General features: G+C 40.8%; 1 protein-coding gene across 19 annotated transcripts in view; it reads right to left on the bottom strand.

The window, feature by feature from the left end:
- PRRC2C (proline rich coiled-coil 2C) overlaps positions 1–11,884 on the bottom strand; it is a 70,490-nt gene extending 58,606 nt beyond the window's left edge. For 14 of the 19 annotated variants that reach the window (XM_065072164.1, XM_065072169.1, XM_065072168.1 and 11 more), the window contains exon 1: positions 11,699–11,841. The gene's annotated coding sequence lies outside the window, so the exon portion shown is untranslated. Of the gene's footprint in view, positions 1–11,096; positions 11,115–11,698 lie in introns of those variants that run through there. The other 5 variants (XM_065072165.1, XM_065072172.1, XM_065072171.1 and 2 more) reach the window with 3 other exon arrangements.
- Positions 11,885–12,076: the final 192 nt, after the last annotated feature.

Genomic DNA, 12,076 nt, shown 5'->3' with positions numbered 1-12,076 from the left:
TAGTTCTATTATTCTTCAAATTACTCCCCTTTAAAGCCTAAGAAAGTCTTTCCAAAACATTACCAAAACTAGATATGTCAGGTGGAAAACAGATCATGACAGAAGAAAGCCAATTTAGGACATTGTCCCACAAACACATCTTATAAAAATGCAGTCTGCGGATGCCAGAAATGAGCATCCACAAACATGTCTGTATCAGTTTTAAGAGACACCTCACAACAGCCTAAATATAGCTACTAATCTAAGCAATGAAAAACAACCAAAATCAGCCACCCACAAAAAAGTCTACAAAGAAACCAACTTTACCACAAAGCATATGTTATCTACAGAGCAAGCAAATCTTTTGCTGCCTTTAAAAGACTAGAAGGCATCTTGTTGAATTGTTTTCTGTGAGAAATACTAGTCACCAAGAATATGGCCTTCCAAAAGAACCACCAGCAACAAACCACAGACATCTCAGGGAAATTAGGAGTCTCTCAAGCCCAACATGGTACTAATAGCACTGACTAACACTTTAAAAATAAACTTTTAGGACACAACCTGCAGCAGAAAAATATTAGCACAGACTAAAATAATCTGTCAGTTCTATTAATTTTTTCCCCAGTGCATTCTCGAGAACAAAAGGAAAAATGAGTTAAGAGCAGCTGGCTGGAGTAAAGAAAAAACCTCACAGGTAAAAGGACAGCAACCATGCAAACCTCAAATTTGTCTCTATCCACCAATTTGAATATATATTTAAATATATGTGCAAGACTATTTCACTTAACACGCGCAGAAATCATATTCCTCTGGAACAGCCCTGACAAAGGAAGCCTGATCCATAGGATCAATCATGATCGACATGCCTTTTTAAATGTGCCCATATAACAAGGAATCAAAAGCCACAGACAGGAGAAACTTACACTGGCAATAAAACTGTCAAAAATGCACTAAGTATTTTCATGTGTCACACAGCTTCTTTCTTTAGCTAAGATAATTTCTAATACTTGTACTGTTTCTGAAATCTTCTGAAGTAACCTCAGGTAATAGAGAAGTTATGGTCCCCTCCCCTCACAGACAGAATGATGCCAGTACAGCTAGTTAAGAACTCTTGGAAAAGAAAGGACAGTGTTTATCTTACTTAGTTTGAGGATTATTTTTACTGCATGTTTATATTCAGAGAAACATTTGAAGCTGTTTAGTATTTTGACAAATACTATCTAAACATTACCTAAGGCAATACTGTTACCCAGAGATTCAATGCTTTTAATGTTTATATGTCTCTTTCTTCCACATTTTACACCAGCAGCCCCATCCGTCTCCCACTGTCTAGTGCAGAAGAGCAGCTGTTCATCAACACAGATTTTATACTTCCTTTTGCTTTTTACAAGGACAGAAGGAGATAATGTAAAGAGACACTCAAACATAAATGCAAGTATTCTTACGAACAATACCCTGGAATTAGCATGCACCTCCCTAAAAATTTTATTCAGTTCTCAACTATTGTATATGCAGAAGACATAATACCTCTGTCTAATTTAGCTCTATAATTACACTTTTAAAGTACTCTCCCAGCTGAAGATTCTTTCCAATTTGATATATAAACTGAGTTCTATCACAAGAAGTGATTCAAATCTAAAATGTACAAAGTTCTATCAATGAAACGTTTAAATAGTATAAGACTGTCTACAGAAGGCATGTGATAAATTAACAAAGAACAAAAATCCATGTTTTTGCAATGAATGAAGGTAGCAGGTTTTAAAAGTTAAGGCACCTAAAGATGACAAAACAATTGACTACCTTTTTTTAAAACACTTTTTTGTTGTCATCATAAAGAGATGCAAAGCAAGTTCTCTTGAAAATAAAAGGTTCTCTCCAACCTCTGTACAGATTTCTTTTGGCTGTGATAACACTCAATGTGGGTCTTTAAATCCTTATCATTTCAGGCAAAATAAATAGTTAAGAAATGGTTTTAAGTAAAAAAAAAAAAAATTCTAAGGAAAAAAGCTGGAAGGACAATGCACTGGCACCACTCCTCTCACTGGTAGAGGCTGATGAACTGAAATTAAGTTTCAGTTCAAATTTCAGACTAAAGCCATACCTTTTCAATCTATTTAGGTATATATCTCCTGCTAAAGTCAATGGGAATTAAGCTCCTTCACAGAACCATACCAGCTAAAGCTCCCACCCTGCGACTCAAACCAGCAGAGTGGCTGGTAACTTTCTACAGATAGTTTCACTGTTACCATTCAGAAACTCACCAGGAACCAGCAACATATTTAACTTTCACTTTGTAGCTACCAAAATACAAACAAGCTCAAGAAGTAGCATTGGGGTTTCCCACTGAAACAAACAAAATTCGTAAGGAGGCAGAACATAACCACGGAGGAGAGGACCCAAGAAAGGAACAGCCACCCCCAGGCAACCAGCAGTGAATGGGTTCTGGAGTCCAGACACCTGCTAGCCAGCAGCACATGAACAAAGGAAGCTCAGGACCAACTAACAACCCAGCCCCGCTTTTCTTTCCAGCAGGGAGAAACATTTCATCAGACTACTGGCTCTTATGTCTTTACATGAAGGTTTTAGCTCTTTCTAGTCAGCTTTCCAGTAAATTTACATCCTCTGTAAAGGAAAGACAATAACTTTGTAAACATAAGTTTAAAAAAAAATATTCTATTTTAATTGTAAGTATCAAAGTCAAGTGTCAAACAAGGTCAAATTAAGAAACTCTCTTCAATGTGTTTTGTATCTTCAACCTACAGATGATAAAGGCTCCAAAGCTCTCCCTTCTTGCTTGTCACATTAAACACTATTTTCAGATTTTCAGAAGAAAGCAATAGTTGAATATAATTCTTGGAATTATCAGAAGATAGATAATGAAAGAGGGTACAGGGATCACCAGAGTTTTAACAAAAAAAGGCTCTACTGTTGCCTGCAACTTCCAAGTCTTGAACATATTCACTCATCACTGTACCTCTTTGTTCCACCACTCACACAAAGCCACACATTCTCTTCCCCTGAATAACTAAAGTACAGTTGAATAAATTCAAGAGTAACTATACAGCTTATACTAAATTACATACACAAGCTGCTCTCTAAAAATCATCCTGCTTAGAATATTTATATCACAATTCTGAACAGAAAATCCAACATTTGCTATGTCAAACAGCAGGACCTTTAGGCACACAATGCTCCTACAGAAACCCTCTCCCATACTTACTGTAGCATTCAAGTACCTAAGAAGTGAAATACACAATGTCTAGACTCAGCCTTAAGTCTCTACTCTTCTACAGAGTCAAAAGAATTGATGACTGGCTTAAAATAGATAGAAATAATTTCAATTTGGCTTCTGAGCTTAGAAAATTTACTTGGGTCATTTCAAACTTCTTTGCAGCATGAGGGATACTTCTTTAGATTAACATACTGATGGAATTTGCATAAAACCAAATAATAAAGACACTGGACTTAAAGGCTGAATTCATACAGCATAGTTGCACATGTCACAGGCACCATAATATTATGGGAATCAGAAACCTTGTATGTGCCACTAGACCAAAGGCATGTTAGGTTCAGCATTCACCCCTGCTGGAATGGACCAGAATGATCCGGGTGTAGGCACACCAACAGTAACACTGACCCAGCCTACCTTGCTTCTGTCCTTACAGTCATGGTTTGGGAAGGTTGCATTTGTCCCAGACAGCTTTCCACTGATGACCAAAGTAAATGTGGACTCATGCTTAAAGAAATAGTTCCCTCTACATCTGCCAGCAAGCTCAATCAGTAATGACTGACAGCGGAATGAGCTTACAATTCTTTTCAGTGCAATTCCCAGTTTGGGTTGAGTCACAACAAAGCACTAATACAAAACTAATCTCACTGATACATGAATGAAAACCTTCGCAAGACTGAAAAGACTACAATCTATATTATATGAGAAGAACACATTTATTAGACTAGAATTTTACCAGTGGGGTATAGTAACCACATAAAAGAGTACGACCTTCACTGGTACTACAAGCATCTAGCGCTTCACTCACTTGTTCTACATAAACCAGACTAGTACAAAAAAACTTAACACTACCACCACATCTAAAGTAAAAATGACAGACCAATAACTACTAATAAGTGTACTGGATTAGAATAATTCTTTCAAGTACGAGCCCATTTTCAAGTTATCGAAGTACATTTAAGCAGCTTCTTTGCCAGAAAGGATTTTTCAAGATACTCCAGTAGAAACTGACAGTGCGTGCCACACATAAGTCAGAACTAGCACACCATAAAGCTAATGTGCTAACACAACACAGCTATCTTGCCATGTTCTGAAAATCCTGAAACATCACTTCCAAAAATTTAAATGTTTTGCAAGATTATGAAATACATTTCAATACAAATATATTTTTTTTTTTCTGAAAATGCAAGATCCAAAACTTTGCAGCTCACATTTAATACAGGCTATTTTATTCCTTCTTAGCCTGATAATTTCTTTGCAAGTCTTTGTCACTAAGCATTTATTTTTTTGCAAGACAGATTTTTGCTTTTCCAGCTTCATGCAGTTGGTTAAGAAACTTTTTAAAACTGTAGATTTTTAAGTGTGGCAGGAGTTTTGAAGTGCTGGAAGGAATCCAGAACTAGAAAAAAAAATAAGAACAATTTCTATACAATTAAATAAGCATCATAATGAGATGCATTCTCATTACTTCTGAGAACAGAACAATGTAAGTGCTTTCACCCAATTAGCTTTTCAACTTGCAGATGCCAAATGAGATTTTTATTTTCAAGATTTGCAAAAGCATTTATTAAAGAAATTTCCATTATTTAGAAGAATGAGAAAACTTCAAAGCTTTCAAAACTGAATTGCTGTCTATTTAAGAAGATAACATAATAAATTAAGACAGAAATAAGCCATGTACCTGCTATCAAAATATAGTATTCAAACAGTAGGTTGGTAGGCAGCACTTTTCTCTGAATACAGAAAACTAATGTGACCCGTCGTACCTATCAGAAGTATTTTTTAACTGAAAAAGTTACAGCTATTCACTAGGCCTCTTACAAGCTAATTTAGGTCAGTTTATCCTGACTACAGCTGCTCTCTCTAATGGCATCTGTTAATGTTTAAGATCACAAACAGTCCCTTAAAAAAAATTACACACACACTTAGCATGCTGTCACAAGTATCACTTTGTTTCTCGCTCCACTGCATCACCTCATTCAGCAGAAGCCTGGAAAGACAAAAATACTGGCATACCCATTGTTCCCAGGCACACAGAAAGTGACACAGAGAGCTTCCTTAGTGACATCCTGAGCAGCTGTCGCTCTGTCCATCTGAGAACAGGGGAGCAGAAGGGAAGTCCACAGCAGGGCTGCAAAAGCAGCTACACAACGGATGACATACAGATGTTCCCATGTCTGTTCAAACGGGAGTGCTGAAAATATTCAAACAGTCGGCACTTCTCTGCACTTGCTACATATAGAATTAATTGCATGAAAGAATAATCAGAACTGGTGATGGTGGGTTTGAGGATCTATTTGCAAGAATATAGAAAAGAAGCAGAATTCCTCGCACCCCACAGCAAAATAGTTATGAGCAAGAAGTTTTCACATATTACCAGATTTTCTCTTATTTCTACACATCCAAAGCAACAGCCAGTTTCAGCTGCACTTGAGCAGATCTGACTTTGGCTGCAGACTGAGTAGGGCTCATGATCTGTTCTTCTGCAGGCGACTGTCCGGGATGAGCTACCAGAAACAACAGCTGAGCTGAACAAGAGCTGACTCCTTAAGTCAGTCACAGTGTTTGCTGAAAAACACTTCTTTTTAGAGTTAAAGAATATTTTTAGGAAGCTGAGGAGAGATAATCAATAGGTACATGAATATAGACTAGATTACTGACAGATGAACAGAAGCTGCAGCCATTTAAAAACACCCATTTCTCCACTGTTTCATTATTCCCTTTCATTTTAATACTCTTGCTCCAAAAGCCCTTGCACTTTAGTACAAAGTCTGAAACAAAGTCATTTAAACCAGTGGCATATTTCCAACCTTCCCCAACTCACCGCATGCTGAACTGGACAGTGGAAGAGGGAAGGACAGATTAAGAGACAAATGCAAAGCTATTCCTTACTGTGAATAACTCAAAGAACCTTTTTCGAAACTTCCATTTCCTGCTTCTTCACCACAATTTCCAAGCCAACTGCAGTAATTAACATTTCTTGACAGAGGAATTGACACTTGCAGCATTCTTCCCATTGAACCACAACTCACTCTGAGCAGTCAATTTTTTCTCCACATCATGCCCTTCTGCACCTTTCAAGTATCCCTGACCTCAGCTGCAAATAAGCAAAGGTTTTTATGCAAAACTTGGTTTTCCAAAGCTCCTATTCATAGATCAGTCCTTAAGTAAAATATATAGTTATTTCTAAGGGTTCTGACTTCAGAAATCAGTTAGATGTTGCTCTGAAATAATGTTCAAGGTAAGCCCTTCTGTTCATGAGCTCTTTCAGTGTATTTTGGAAGTGCACAAGAACCAGGGCTACATTCTCAAAGATTTTCATTCCTCTTCAGAACAGCTATGCCAAAATGAATTCCCTCTTCTCTAGCTATTTTTCCAACTTTTTTCTGTTCACCTTCTCAAAATAGTCATCAACAGTAGGAATCTACAGAACACAAAATTTTAAACAGAGTTCTGTACAATCTTAGCACAATGAAAAAAACTGTTCAAAACCAGCTACTCTAATCAGATATCTAATGACTCGAGCTACTTATCAACACCTTCAAAACTTCCCGGCTTGCTCAGTACCCAAATTCTGTGTTGCCTGTAACTCCAACCATACTCCCAATCTCACTCATGTATATCAAAAAGAATAATTTCTCCTCTGTATTAAAAGATGTTAGAGCATATTTGGTTTTAAGGCTATCAAAGATACTACCACTGTGATAGCAAGAGCCAGGGTTGACAAATGTACCAGCTTGTAACATAACATTGACTCCATCAATAAAAAACTTCAATCCTGTGCTTACAAAGATGGTAGAATTTGCAACTTGGTCTGGTCCAGCTTTGAAGAGAGCTCATGGCTGCTCACAGTCCCTTCTACCTGCTGCCTGTTATCCTCTGGATCTCTGGTTACACATTTTTCCCTGTGACTCACTATTTTCTTAGAACAGAGATCATCTTCTTCACTGAAAGAATGCTTAGCATGTAAGAGATGCAGCTTCAAAAACCACACTGACAACAGTTCTGGACAACAGTGGCTGATTACAGTACAGGTCAATTTCAGCCTTCTGCTTTAGACAGGACTCATTTATGTTTTGTTAGGAAAAAAAAAAAAGATATGAGCTAAATTAGGAAAGCCTTATCAGCATACTCAGCTTTCTGCATCTGCCTTTCAGCATTACAGAACCCATTTTCCATGGAAGTTAACTTGCATCTGCCAAATGGCTACAGATGAAGCTTAACATTCTCAGTTGCTCTTGGTTCTCTGTTTTTTCTGCTTGGAAAAACACAATGCCATGTGTCCCCGATACTCTGCTTTTAAGATGCATTAGGTAAATAATTAAGGCTCAATATATTACCAACATAAGTATCAAGAAACTTTTATTTGCCCAAATCTAAGTGCATACTACAAAACTCTGTCCATGTGGGTAGCTTGGTTTGTAGCATGAAAAACATCTCCTAACCATGGTGACTCCAGCAAATTAACCAAACAGCTGTATCACAAACCAAAGGCAAATTTTTCTTACTAGAATGCAGCCTTTCCTCCAGACTAACTATACACATTGGCAAAAGAATATGTTATTGTTTCTCCTCACTAAAACACTTCTGCTGATGCACCTATGTATACCTAGATACAGGAGGCACAGACTGTCCCAAACGCTATAATAAAAGCAAGCTCTGTAAATACAATAATTTTCTTTTTCAAAATGAAAGCATCAATGCATTGATCTAAAGACAGTGAGGTCCTTCAGTAGAATATATGGTTAGTTTGAAATAGAAGAAATAATTCATTCCTAAAGCATATCAAGTCTTAAATTGGGAGAAAATCATTGGCTTCTCAAAGAAAATGAAGATATTCCTGCACGTTCACCTTAGTTGAAGATTCCAATCAGTCAAATAACATTTCTTTTAACAATAGTAATGAACTATTACTCCTGCAAACACAATTTAAGCCTACCATCACAATTTTGATGTACAAGTTAAAATTTACAAACACTGAAATCTAGGAATATAACGGTCACATTGTTACAAAATATTCATTATAAAACAAGTTGTAGCTGTTTACATGATTTAATGAGGACAGCCTGAAAAAGTTTGCTTCTCTAAGCTGAAAAAGTTTGATTTGATAGCTTAAGCAAGCAGTGCAGCAAAAAATGGGCAACCCAGCCATTGCTGCGTTTACTACGAAAAACCATTTGGTACCTCTGAGCATGATGAGCTACATCTTCTATTCCAACTAACTAAAATTTGAGTAAAGCTGCCAAGTCACTTAAGAATCAGCTGTACATTGATTTAAAGAGATATTTTAATAGATTCCTCTCGGTCACCTGGCACTGGGTGATGCCACAGTTCTTCAGGCACTACTTGTATATTTGATGTACATTAAAATAAATGGCAGTAATTCCTGTCTCTGATACTGTAATCCCCTGAAAATGTAACCCACTTTATTTTCAAACACATATCAGTTAAAATTTATCACCTCATACTTCGGATTGAAGATATATAATGTTGATTCTGCACTATAACTTTACCGTTAATCAAGACAGTGTCAGACACATAAAAACATGACCAATGTGAATGATACACAGCTTCTCCCTTTAATACGTGTTTACAATCTGTAACAGATCAGTTCGTTAGCATTTAGTTAGAATGTTATGTAATGGTTGAGGTATTTGTAATAAAAACAGCCTATTTCTGCTAGACTGTTCTTCATAGACATAAAAGCTGTCTTCATCTGATTTTTATTAGGACTTCATCTTCCTTTGCTCTTTATGCATTTTTTAAGACTCCTGTGCACTCCGTTATTGTTTCACCAACACACAGAGTATTATTGCCTCAAACAAATCTCAGCTTTTATTTTCAAACCTGCTTTCACCCACGAGAAGTTTCTATGGGGTTTTGTGAAACCCAGACCCCTCCAAAAAAAATGAGGGCATGAATGAAGTTGAGTGAAGAAAAAAATTTCTTACAGAAGGTGAACAACTGGTTCTACCAGTAAAAACACCACTGGCAGTCCCATCACTACAAGCCAAACATCCATCCCCAACTAGTGGAAAGGTGGTGTATTTCCAGGGTGGAGGGTTTTTTTCCCCTCAAACCTTCCATTACTGTATATGGCCTCTGAAGATATCCCACTCCTTTTTTTTAGCTTACATCTCCAATACTCTGTAAAAGGGTTTATTCCTCTGATGGAGCACACTATAAAAGGGTTTAATCCTTTTGCAAGAGCTACCTTTTTCTTTTTATCTGCACATCTAAGCCTCTTATCCACACCACCCTTATATGGTATTTAGAATACATTTTCCATCCTCTCTCCACTTTCACATCACTCCTGTTTGGTAGCCTGGAAAATATTCTGCAACAAAGTGACTTGTGCTTTCAGTAACACGGGACACCTGGCTGAAGTCAACCCCATACAACATACCCACTGCTTTGACTTACATTCTTTCTCTTGACATACAGCATTCATTCAGACAGAACAAAACCCTACAGGAGAGCTCCCTTCTGAATCGCATCATCTTTTCCTTGCTCATTTCACTCTCCCTAATAGACTCCAAGATGTGGGGAAACAACCTATAGAAGACCACAAATCTGTACCATCGAACAAGGACTCCAGCAACCAAATTAAAACCATTTTGCTGTACAAAAAACTAGGGTTCTTGTTATGATGTCTAAATGAGAGTAAACAAATTTTAAATTGCTACGAAACTTCAAAGAGATATAAAATTTATATTAGCAAGACTCATAGAAGTGACTGTGTATTGATTTGTACGCATTTTGCAAGCTATTTTTTACCAAAGCAACGTGCATTATGCAGGAAACATATACACTAAGGCAGAGTTCTGGGTGACAGAGACACACAGAGGCCATAACCCCAGTCTCCACATATAAGCATTGGCCTATGAGAGAGCTAAGTTCTCATTTTAAACAGTCACCTCTTAAGCACACATGTCCACCAAAGCAGTCATACTCCTCACACACTGAGCACAATACTGTGAAGGACAAATTACCTTTTCACTGAATATTCTCCAAGTTCAAAGAACTCCCAAAACTTCAAGACTCCTTAGTCCCAAGGCGACTATGGCTGAGTTGTACTAAACCACCCCAAAATTAACATCGAAGAGAAATTCTCTAGACTATAGAACACAAAAAAAATTGACAGCCATTCAGCTCCTGGCAGTCAGTATTAAACGGTGATCCTTTTGTTTCTCACTGATGGACAAATGAGATCATGTCCTGTTTCCTCTGCACTCTGAAAAGCAGTTTCTTCTCTGAGCCGAGCTCTTAAGACTAGACAATGGGTAGGCCCAATACCTCACTGCAGAAGAAATAAAGCTATTAAAAATTAGAGTTCTGTTCCTTCATTTGGAAATAATATTAGTTTCTACCAACATGCCCATCTGATATCAATGAAAAACAGTCCTTCCTCAATGATACAGAGTTCAAGACCTTTCACAAAGAACACAAGCTTACAAAACGTATGTAAGAGACACAAAAAAGAAAAACCATTCAATGCCCAATGCCACACTCTCATGGATGGTCCCCTTCCCCATAAAGAGAGCCTGAATCAGAAGCTCTCTGGGCCGTCTTCAGCCCCAAGATTTTCAGTCCCTGCATTGCTCCATGATGGCTCCCATTACACCCACTGCATTATGCCCACTGCAGACAAGCTACCTGAATTTTAGCCATGTCATCTACCCATGCTCTCACCATCCTCTAAGCGCTATCAAGAACACCTCTGACTCTGCTCACCCCACCCCTACAGATCTCTTCCCTAGGAGCAGAAACAACAATACCTCTCAACCAGGGCTTCACTCAGTCCTATGTCAAATAACCCAGAAGGAGCCTTTTACTGTACACCTCAAGAACTGTAGATGAATATTTCAGAGTAAGAAAACCAAAGTACCGCGCCCCGCGTGTGCCTCCAGCATCCCTTAAGAAAAGGCTCCCTTCCCCGCCGCGTTTCTGGGGAAAGAATCACAGCCACAGAGCGAGCACAACCGCACGAAGGGGATGGCGCGTCTTCCGAGTAATCTCCCCCGAGACCTGGAACCGTTAAAAAAATGGGGGGGACACACGACAGGAAAGAGCGCGGGCGAAGAAAGCACAGCCGCAAGAGCGGCCCTCAGCCGCCTCCATCGCGGCAGCCCCCTCCCGCCGCCCCCGTGGGAGGCCCGGCGCTGTGCCCGGCGCGGGGTGCGGCCGGCCCCAGGCGGGGATGCGTTGCGGCGCGGCCCAGAGGCGCGGTAAGGCTGAGGCCCGGCCTGCCCGCCCGCCGCAGGCCCAGGGCCGCGCCGCTTCCCTCCGCCGGGCCGCGGCGAGCAACGGGGCGCCTGCCCCCGGGGGCACCCCCTTCCCTGCTGGCCACAGGCCCGCCGCCGCCAGGCCGGCCGGAAGCCGCCCCCGCCCGGGGCCATGCGGCGCAGGCCGCTCGTCCGCTCCTACCGGTGCCGGTCCGCGTTGCAGACCGGCGGGGCGCCACGGGTAAGCGGAGGCGCCGCCGTTTACCTAGCGCGCAGAGCGGCGGGCCGGCGCTCCGGCCTCCCCGGGGCTCACCGGACTCGGCGAGGCCGCTCTGCTCCCGGCGCCGCGACGCCGCCGCCTCAGCCGCTTCCACACAGGGGCCAAGATGGCGGGCGGCCAAGCCGGCGCCAACGACGTCTGACCTCACCGCGCCGCGCGCGCGCACCCGCCCGCCGGCCCCGCCCCGGCGCCGCCGCTCACGTGGCTACGCCGTGCCGCAGTCGGGCGGGCGCGCGGCGGCGCGCTCTGCGCCCCCTGGTGGCGCGGGGTGGCGGGTGGTGCCGCCCCACGCGTGGGGACCGGCAGCTCCGAGCACCCGCTGCCGCCGTCGGGAGAGGGCTGGGAACACGCTCTGTCGGAGGG

This window comes from Columba livia, chromosome 8, assembly GCF_036013475.1.
Source record: "Columba livia isolate bColLiv1 breed racing homer chromosome 8, bColLiv1.pat.W.v2, whole genome shotgun sequence".
Lineage (NCBI taxonomy): Eukaryota > Metazoa > Chordata > Aves > Columbiformes > Columbidae > Columba > Columba livia.
This window is presented reverse-complemented; position numbering and strand designations above follow the sequence as displayed.